Consider the following 10,602-nt stretch of genomic DNA (forward strand, 5'->3'; position numbering starts at 1 on the left):
CATTGTCCTAAACAATTTTGAAATAAAGGATTATCTTCTGTAGAAAAATTGAAGGGCTTATTTGGAGACTAGCTTACCTATGTGACTGCACTTTTTAATGAAAAGATATAGACAATTATTTTGCTGGAAACTTTTTTCATGCAAATAGAGGAACATATTGTCTATTTAACAGAAATATTTTAGGTTCAGCCATGTTCTTATCAGGAAATCTAAATTCCAAACACAATGTATAAAAAATAATAGACAGGTTGGTACCAACTTCCCCTCAAAAGAATAAAGAATGCAAATATAGGCCACATACCATTATAGGGATACTAATTCAGAGCTTATAAACACCACTGCAGTTAACTCTGAATTGTATTTTTAAGTGTTCTAGGAGTCAAGATTTTAATGTTTTGGTAATCATTGGCTGACCTACTTTTAATCTTCTTACTAGTCTGTTTACATTAATTGGACCGCAGTTGTTATATTCTGGTTGGATTTGTGAACTGAGTCTTGAATGTTTTGTCTGTGGGACATATTTGTGCCAACTGGCCTGTATAGAATTATACTTATTTTTCATAATGCACTATAGAAATTCAGCATAGTGGCTTTCTTTACAACAAGAACTAGGTAAGCATTAATACATGATTTAAAAGACTGTAACTGATGGACTTCAGTACATTGTCAAAGAGAGGCATAAGAAATTTTTTACATTTTTCTGGCTTTTAAGACTTTTTGGCAAATGCTGTAGGGGAGAGGTTTTAAAAAAGAAATGGGGATACTCATAATTGTGAATTTACATAAGACTTTTTGATGATGTCTAAACAATGACACAAGTTGAAAAAGCATGGAGAAAAGCATAAGGACTAAGTGAGAAGGACTTGGGCGTACTGGTGGATGAAAAGATGGACATGAACCGGCAACGGGCGCTTACAGCCCAAAAGGCCAACCGTATCCTGGGCTGCACCCAAAGCAGTGTGGCCAGCAGGTCAATTCTGCCCCTCTCCTCCGCTCTGCTGAGACCCCACCTGGAGTCCTGTGTCCAGCTCTGGAGCCCTCAGCAAAGACATGGACTTCTTGGAGCGGGTCCAGAGGAGGGCCACAAAAATAATCAGAGGGATGGAACACCTCTCCTATGAGGACAGGCTGAGAAAGTTGGGCTTGTTCAGCCTGGAGAAGAGAAGACTCCAGGGAGACCCTATTGTAGCCTTCCAGTACTGAAAGGGGGCTTCTAAGAAAGATGGGGACAGACTTTTTAGCAGGGCCTGCTGTGGTAGGACAAGGGGTAATGGTTTTAAACTAAAAGAGAGGAGATTTTGACTAGAAAGAAGGGAGAAATTATTTACAATGAGGGTGGTGAAACCCTGGAACAGGTTGCCCCGAGAGGTGGTAGATGCCCCATCCCTGGAAACCTTCAAGGTCAGGTTGGACAGGGCTCTGAGCAACCTGATCTAGTTGAAGATGTCCCTGCTCACTGCAGGGGAGTTGGACTAGACGACCTTTAAAGGTCCCTTCCAACCCAAAGATTCTATGATTCTATGGTTGGAAAACCATTAAGGGAGGAAACCATGAGTGTCTACATAACTAACGTAAGTAGTGGGAGTGAGCAAAGTAACAGAATCGTGCAGTGTACAACACTAATTCTCTGGAGAGTGTGGAAAGGATCGTAGACCAGATGTTATGGTTCATTAGAAAATGTTATCCATCAAGCTCACTGTACTATTCTATGCTGGCAGTTCTGTCAAAATGACAAAGTAAACAATACATTTGTCGTCTTGTACCTTAGAAGAGAGGAAAAAGTTCCAAGAGGTTTGGAATCACACCTGCAAGATGGAGCCTATGCCTCTAAATTTAGTGGGATCAGTATCAGGTCCACAGTGATGATACAGGGTAAAAAGAACAGAAAGCCTGAAGCTTTGAAAGGAATTTTGAAAAGTTATATTTCAGTAAACAGAAATACATTGGTCTGCCAGATTTGTTGGTGCAGCCTTTTTCTTAAGTAGCAACATGCTGCACTTGAGAAAAAAATACATGAATGAACAGTTTGTTCAAGACAGAGAAAATGTAAGAAAGATAACAGCATTGTCAGTATTGCCAACAGATCGAGAGTACATACACAGGTTGCTATTACTGAGCTTAAACTACGCTGGAATTTGGAACATTTCAAAAGGTTTGGAGAATCAGTGTGGGTAGTTATCGGAGATTAAGTTGGTAGTGAACATTCTCCTAAACATTTAATCCACAAACCCATTCAGGAATGCAGTACTCCTCTTTCTTACTCAAATGTTTTTCCCATTTCTTTTCCCCCTATTCACTTCCTATTTATCATCCATGGTTGCTATGAAGAGGTATTCAAAATAGATGAGTACATTATCTGTCAAAGTAGATGAGCACATTATCTACCTCTTTATTAGTAAGGATGGTCTGCAAATTCAATATGAGTGTGGGGAAAAAAACAAACAGATATGACTGGGGTTTGGTCTCTGGTACCTAAGCACATCACACACAACAATCCAGATGTTCACTGACAATGCATTTTCCTACCATAAAATCAGCATATCTCTCTTTTCCTACTTTGCACTGAGTTTTCTCTGTCTAGTCTGTAAAGGCCTCTTACACACCCCACTTGCCCTTCTACCCCTTTCTTTGGCACAGATGAAGCATTCCTGCCACTGAAAAAAATTCTTTATCCCAGGATCCACTCTCATCTCAGGTGCTAACATGGGTTCCAAGCATGGGAATCTCATTTTTTATTACTTCAGGCTTTGTTTTGCCCTTTTCATCTGCCTATGCCAAAACATTTGTAGTAAAGATACTTCTGTTTAAGGTTGCAAATCTGATGTTTCAGTTCAATTATAAAGAAGGTAACCAGCTTCAATACAACTTTGTTTCAATGACATTAAGAAATTGTACCTCAGGATTTAGTCTTCTGTCCCCACCAATGGTAAAGTCTTGCTTCAAAAAAATCACCATTTTGATCTGCTACTCAAGCTCCTTAGGACAGAAGAATAATTGTAGTTATCTAACACCAGCTCTGTAGAAAGAATTATTTCATTGCAGATGTTCTCCTCCATCATCAAGTTGCATTCACCTTTGCACTGAGATTGAAGTTACACCAATTTTCAAAATTCTTCAACCCCCCTTCCACCCACCATTCTTGACAAGATTTTTTCAGTCTCAGTCACTGCCCTTAGGCACTGTTGGTGTCCCCTCTTACCTGTTTCATAGTCTGCAGTGATGAAAGTTTATATTCTGTGTCATTTATTGGAATATTAATATTTGGAGTATTTCTCCAAATCATTTATTTGCTAGCATCACAACAAAATTTTTACTTCTTTTTAGTTTAAAAAATGCATGTCCATTTGAGTCATTATGCATGACAGCAACGAAGCTATGTACAAATATATTTCCTAGTCATGACTGGCTAGTCCAAATTGATGAGCTCTATTCTACTTCATTACATTTTAGCAGAAATTCAAATAGGATATATACCTATTAACAAGTTATAAGTCTTTTCATGACAAAATTAACTCGCACAGAAACAAAATTTTCTTCTTAGTTTAAAAGTAGGTTAGCAATAAGAAATATTAACTTTTTAGTTTCTTACTGTTTCTCATAATCTGAATAAACTGATATTTCAAATATGAATTCCCATTATAACCAGCACCTTAAACCAGTACATTCCAGTCAAAAGGTGGCCAGCATATGGCCACCCTCTTCAAATTTTCATTCAATAAATTAAAAAAATACATAATATTACCAAATTTTCTGGTTCTGGTTACTGAAAGAGGTTGAAATTATTCCTGCCTCCCATGAGGATATTATCTAAGGAGAGCAGGAGAGAAACTACCACCTGAGAATTAATTTTAAAACATTGAAATGTATATTAAAGTTTTTTTAAAGTTGTTTTAACTAAGTGTTCACAGAAAGTATTGCATGGACAAAAGAAGGAAATGGAAATACTACAAGACGACATTTTCCTTACAAGTACAGCACAGAGTGTAATTCAGTTTCAGTTCACATTCAAGAAGCTTGAAAAACAACGTATCAGAAATGCAAATATATACAATATGTTTGACACAAATAATGCAGTTGGTCTGAGTAGTAGCTAAATCAGGAAATTGACTGTAATTGTAGCTTATTTTATGACTATACAATATAATTACAAGGCTGTTGAATGAGAAGCTTATATACATCAAAATTACTGGATTAAGACATTATGTTCTTTATATGAAATTCTGCCCTCAGACTCTGAGGCAAAGGATAAAGTGGCAGAGTGTGGTAATGCAGTTAGAGCCCTAGAGAAAGCCGCACTGCCAGCAACGTTCAGAGGGGGTGCAAGGAAGGAATTAAAGTATAATTTCAAACTAAAGTGACACAAGAACATGGGATAAAGGAACTGCTCGAGCTCCAAAACACACCTTTTCTTTTTCCAGGCTTCAGATAGCACACCCCTATACCCACACAGAATGTGAGGAAGGAGTATGAGGGGACACGTAGCCCTCAGTGTCCAGCCTGGACTGGAGGATAAAGTCACTGATGGGCAAGTGATGATCTCCCAACTGATTTGGAGCTTGGAGATGCAAAAGTAAGGCTGTTAGTGCTCAACTAGAATAAGATTTGCCACCATTTATTAACAGAAAACTAATACTGATCCCTGAGAGCAAGAAAAGTGATGCCTTTAGATTTGCTTGTACATTAAAGTGACCTGTAAAAGGATTAGTTCATAAGTCCATTAGATTTGTAGAGTAAATGAAATAAAAATTCTAGCATGACTAAGAAAATTTATGTGGAATACAATGGTGGTGATGAGCTGTGGGATAAGATCAGATGTGTTTTCTCATGCAGCCTGCTGAACAATAAGATCAGAGACCGTTTTGGATATAGTCCAAGGAGCATGCCAAGCAGACCGAAAAAGATATGAGCTGAAGGAACATTAGGAAATGAGTGATTACAATAAAATCAGATATAAGTGCTGTGCAAAATGCATACTGCAAGACGAGGTGGTGTGCTTTTAAGAAGTGGACTGGAACTGGGGTTTAGGAAGATGTAAATTGCAGTGCTTGATCTATCCTAATGACAAAAGTAATGTCATTTTGGATAAAATAAGAATGAGAAATTGGGCCATATAGACTCAAAATACTCTAGTGGCAGACTAGGAATCAAATACATTTAATATACAATCTGTTCAATTAAGTTTTCCTAAAGCAACTGCACTGTGATTATAATTTGCAGTCTTATCTTAATATACCACCCAAAAGATTCTTAAAATGCTACCCAACACTTTGGCAAGGTGACAGCCACAGCAGAATCACATTTAAAACACTTGCAAAACCTTTCAAAAGTGCAATCCAGGTGAAAAAAAACAACTCTTGTTAAAAAGTCATTTCTGTGGTGCTGTATTTTCTATCAGCACTTTTCTTATGTTTACCTGAACTTTACTCTACTCTTGGATAAGGGAGGGGAGCTTTTCAGTTGTAAGAAATTTCAGATTTCTGAGGTCAGGATTCTAGAAAGAACAATTTTCCTGTTCTTATTAGGCTAGGCCACAATGCCAGTCATCAAGTCTTTGAGTTATCAGGTGAAAGAGGAGCTTTTCCATATAAATGTGTTACTTTCTACCAGCAGCTGAAAAAGGCATTCCTTTTTCCAGTTCAGAATTTCTACCAACTGGGCTTATTAGAAATCTCCCAATAAGCTATAAAGCTCTTGGGTGTAGTAAAGATCTTTTGTATACACATTTCTCCTAATAGAAAAAATGTAGAATGCTACAGCTTAATACATTACAAAGAGGTTTGTGATCCTCCCACACACCCCAAAGTTTTAGCCCTTCATGTAAGTTAATACAGAATGAACCTGGATACATCTGTGTAGACTTGGCAAAGATTCCAATCTTCAGTTTGCTTGGATTACCATTGTCTTACCCAATTCTGCAATGGAGACATACGTTAACACTTGCAATAGAAATACGCAAAAAACATTAAGTTTCAATTACAGAAAGCCTAAAAATTCATGAGTTTTCAGGCAGTACCTTTAACCATAACCCTTTTTATCTATGCATGAGGACATTTATATGCTCATTCCACAGACTATGGCAGAAACTAGCCAGTAAGTAGGAAAGTGTCTGGCTTTCACAGGTGTAATTATCACTGGATAAAAAATACTCTCTGCCCTACATCTCCCTCTTTTCTCTCCTCCAGCTGGCAATCAGCATGAACTTTCAGCCTCACAGTAAGCAGCTATACCAACAATTTGTCATAGTTTTCTGCTCCAAATGAGTACTTTATTTTGAAACCCTTAGCTATTTATATGCTATTATGCATATGTTAATATTTAATTATTTAATGTAATTAGCAAGTCCTTATGGCTCTCCTTTGTATAATACGGTCATTGTATTTACTTTTTTTTTTTTAAATGATGGCAGAAATGAACAGTAGTTCTTATTGTTCTGTGATCTCATCAGCTCATACAAACTAATTTAGGTCAGCCTGCATCAAGTTTGGATGTTCTTCCAAAATACATAAAGGGGATTTAGTAGATTGAATTAGTGATTTGCAGCTTGACAATTAATCTGGTGTGATTTAATGCCAAATGAACTAGAAGGCACTGAATTGCTGCAGAAATATTTGTAAGAAGTGGATTCCAGCTCCTGACCAAATTCAGCTTCCTCCTTCAGAAGGGTTTTATCCAAGTAATATAATTGCAATTAACATATATAATAAAACTTTCTACTCACATATATCAAGAACACTAGTGGACAAAGATGCTTTCTGAGATTAATAAGGATAGCAGAATTTGTTCCAAAGATTTATTGAGATCTCCCTTTTGATCACATAAATGAATAGTGGCTGTTGGGTACACGGAACTCTCCAAAGGGCATCAACTTGCCCTGCACTGAAGACTCAAGTACTGAGTGAGAACCCCTCAAGTCTGCTCTCTGCATGTGAAAATCAATTCTAGAAATTAAAAACCAAGGGATAAGGAGGAAGTGGGAGACCCACCCTTTCCCCAAATCCTCAATTTCCCTATCTATTCCTATAATGAGCCAAATTCTCCAGTCAACATTAAATTTTTCTAAATTAATCTCTGGACCTTTTAAATTTGGAACACCTCTCCGATGAGGACAGGCTGAGAGAGCTGGGGTTGTTCAGCCCGGAGAAGAGAAGGCTCTGGGGAGACCTTCTTGCAGCGTTCCAGTACTTAAAGGGGGCTTCTAACAAAGACGAGGACAGACTTTTTAGCAGGGCCTATTGCAATAGGACAAGGGGTAATGGTTTTAAACTAAAAGAGGGCAGATTCAGAGTAGATATAAGGAAGAAATTATTTACAATGAGGGTAGTGAAACACTGGAACAGGTTGCCCAGAGAAGTTATGTGCCCATCCCTGGAAGTGTTCAAGGCCGAGTTGGATGGGGCTTTGAGCAACCTGGTCTAGTGGAAGGTATCCCTTCCCAAGGCAGGGGAGTTGGACTAGACGACCTTTAAAGGTCCCTTCCCATTCAAACTGTTCTGTTTCTATGATTCTGTATTTGCTGTTTTCCTGCCTTTGTGTCACTTTGCAATTTTTTCACTAACTGTTCATACTGTTCTTAAAAAGCAAAGGGTTTTTTTTTGTGGGCAAGAGTTCATAGAATCATAGAATCATAGAATCATTAAGGTTGGAAAAGACCGCTAAGATCATCGAGTTCAACCGTCAACCCAACACCACCATGCCCACTAAACCATGTCCCAAAGTGCCATGTCTTGTTTGTCTGTTTTCCGAAGAAAAGATTATTATTTCTTTAGGAAACACATCCACAAATGTGAAATCTGCTACCTGACTGCAGGAGTACTGCAAAATTGTAATTCATATATTGAATGAACATAACAACAAGGAACCAGTACAAACATAATGGAATTGCAGTCCATCTATAAGACACGCAGCTCTACAGATTGTGTAAACATTGAGGAATGGTTAAAAAAAGGTGATTGCTATTATGGTAGGAATTTGAGGACTATGCCGGAGAATACTGTATAAAGTTATCAGCAAAACAAGGACTAACATAGGAAATTTGGTGGAAGATTATTCATAAATTATGAGAACTGGGAGGGTGAATCGCAAGACAAATTAAAAAAAAAAGATTTTTCAGTCAGTAAGTAGGATCAAAACTACTAGCATAATATCTACTAAATATTTTCAGTGTCTTTGTGAAATTATTCAACAAATAATATAGACAAAATTGTAACTACTTACATTCTTTAACGTCATTGGGCATTTATGCATTTCCTTGAATGCGTACATAGGTTAATTTTAAAAGGTTTAAAATCTTTTGAGATAAGTGCACTCTATGCAACAAAAACATGTTATTAAAAGAAATATAAATGTACATATATGATATATTTCAACAGAACTAATGCTTTTAGTGGCAGTCAGATTTGTGGTTGGTAGGTTTGTTATATAGCAAAGCCAAACAAATGCTGCATCTGGAGAGCAAGTAATACTTAGAAAAAACCTCCACATCATAGAACATAGTAAAATCCTAAACATATATGTAAGTGAGAGGGAAAACTCAGTAACTAAAACTTGTGATGACAAATGGAACAATTTTTCTTGGTCAGAAAAAGATTCACTGCAGAATTCAGCATGGTGAGAAACTCCTAGACAAAGAGGGGCAAGTCAAAACAGTAAGGCGCACAGATAGAAACTACTTACCACAATTCCGTGAAAATCCACAAAGACTGGAAAATATACTGTGTAAGTATTCCCAAGATCTAATAAGGGAGCCAGGGCCAGTAAGGAGAACAGAGGCAATTAGGTTAGACTTGTTGTAATAAAAGTCATAGAAACTATAATATCAAATAGAAGCAATATCCAGATGTTTAAATGTAGGTGTCTAGAGACAGCTGAGACCTTGTTCCTGAAAGTATTTATATATACGTTTAACTTTACAGATCTTAATAGCTTCATGAGCACAGAGTCTGCATTTCGGGAACCATAAGACCAGTCCACAGAGGCAGACAGGTCAAACGGAAAAGAAAAAAATCCAGGGCAAATGCAAAAGAACAGATTCAAATACATGCATACATACATCCAACACACCTGTATGTATACATACACAGATGTATGTGTGTATATATATACATATGTATATATATGCATGTATATATAATGCCCGAGGAATGAAGAAGAATTAAAGTAGCACAAGATTATATGTCTGGTCATAAGTGCCTTGAAAAAAAACACCAAAGCAGAGTTTTTTTGAAAAGTCTCCACGTTCCATAGGCTAGGCCAACTATTATTAATGTTTGCTACTGAGAGCAGAATACGCTTTCCAGTTCCTTTTGGTTCCAATTCCAGCTTTTACAGAGGTAGACCTCCCATATTTTAGTTCTAATCTACATTCTGGGGGATTTAGATCTTACATACTACCCCATTTTTTCAAAATCCTGGTAGGTAACATAGCAAAAATCTTCCCAAAAGCAGTGGCAGACAGTAATTTTTACTTCTGTAATGCACACACAGTTGTGTAGCAAAATGCTTATGATCAGATAAATTTCTGGAGTGGGAAGAAATGGTTTAATTGATTTCAGTAATGCCATTCTTATTTATAGCAGCTGTAAGTGGTATCTTCATGCTTAACTTCTATTTTGCATAACTTTATATTAGCACAAAATAAGATGAAATAAATTTGCTCAAGTCTAAACCAGAAGTTTTATGGTAATGTTTGCTTTTGAAGTAGTTTTATGTTTGTCCTAAATTACCAGATACTATCAGTTCCAAAATGGTACTTTGAACATTCAAAGAAAAAAAAACTTTTTTCTATTGATGCCAGCAGATGTGCAAAACTACAAATGATACAAAATGAACATTGCCTGTGTTTTATTATCAGCCTGTGGGGCAGGGCAAACTCAGGTTCATACTAAAATGTCATAAAAAACATTGAAAATTAGAGCTAGAAAAGTTTTCAGTCCTTTATGCCATTATTTGGTCCAAAGGCAAAATCAGCTACATCTGTATCACTTGTGACATATCTTTGTCAAATATATTCCTTAAGACCTGCAGTGTGAGAGACTGCACACCTTTCCTATTCCTGCTCTTCACATTATGATAGAAAGCATTTCCTAATTTTGACTTGTTTTTCCTCTGCTATTTGAGATCTCTCACATAAAAGACACAGAGGGAAAAAAATGCCAGTCCTCTTTGTAGCAGCATTCAATATACATGAAATTCAGTTCTAGTTTAAAAAAAAAAAAGGAAATAGTTTGTTTTCTGGTCGATAAAAAAAAGAGCTGTTAAAAAAGGTTTAACAGGAAAAGTGTACTTAGAGTAAACCAACATTTTTTTTAAAAGTACAGTTTTCTTTAGAATATTCAGACAGCTAAGAAAACAATGCTTTCTCATTCTAGGAAGGCACATTTATTCTTGCCTTTTTCTCTCTCTAATGATTCTTGGTGCTCCAAATCTCATTGAATCATTGTGCTGTCATCAGTTGCTACACTGTAGGGATGAAAGCATATGTTCTTCATCATGACTATCTCTGTATTCTGTTACTTATTTTTCAATAGGTAACCAACACCATTTCAAAAAGGGAGGAAGCAGAGTCTTCCAGTCCTCATGGGGAGGCTATATTTTAGCCAGTTT

Source organism: Phaethon aethereus (assembly GCF_964289735.1).
Source record: "Phaethon aethereus genome assembly, chromosome: 2".
NCBI lineage: Eukaryota > Metazoa > Chordata > Aves > Phaethontiformes > Phaethontidae > Phaethon > Phaethon aethereus.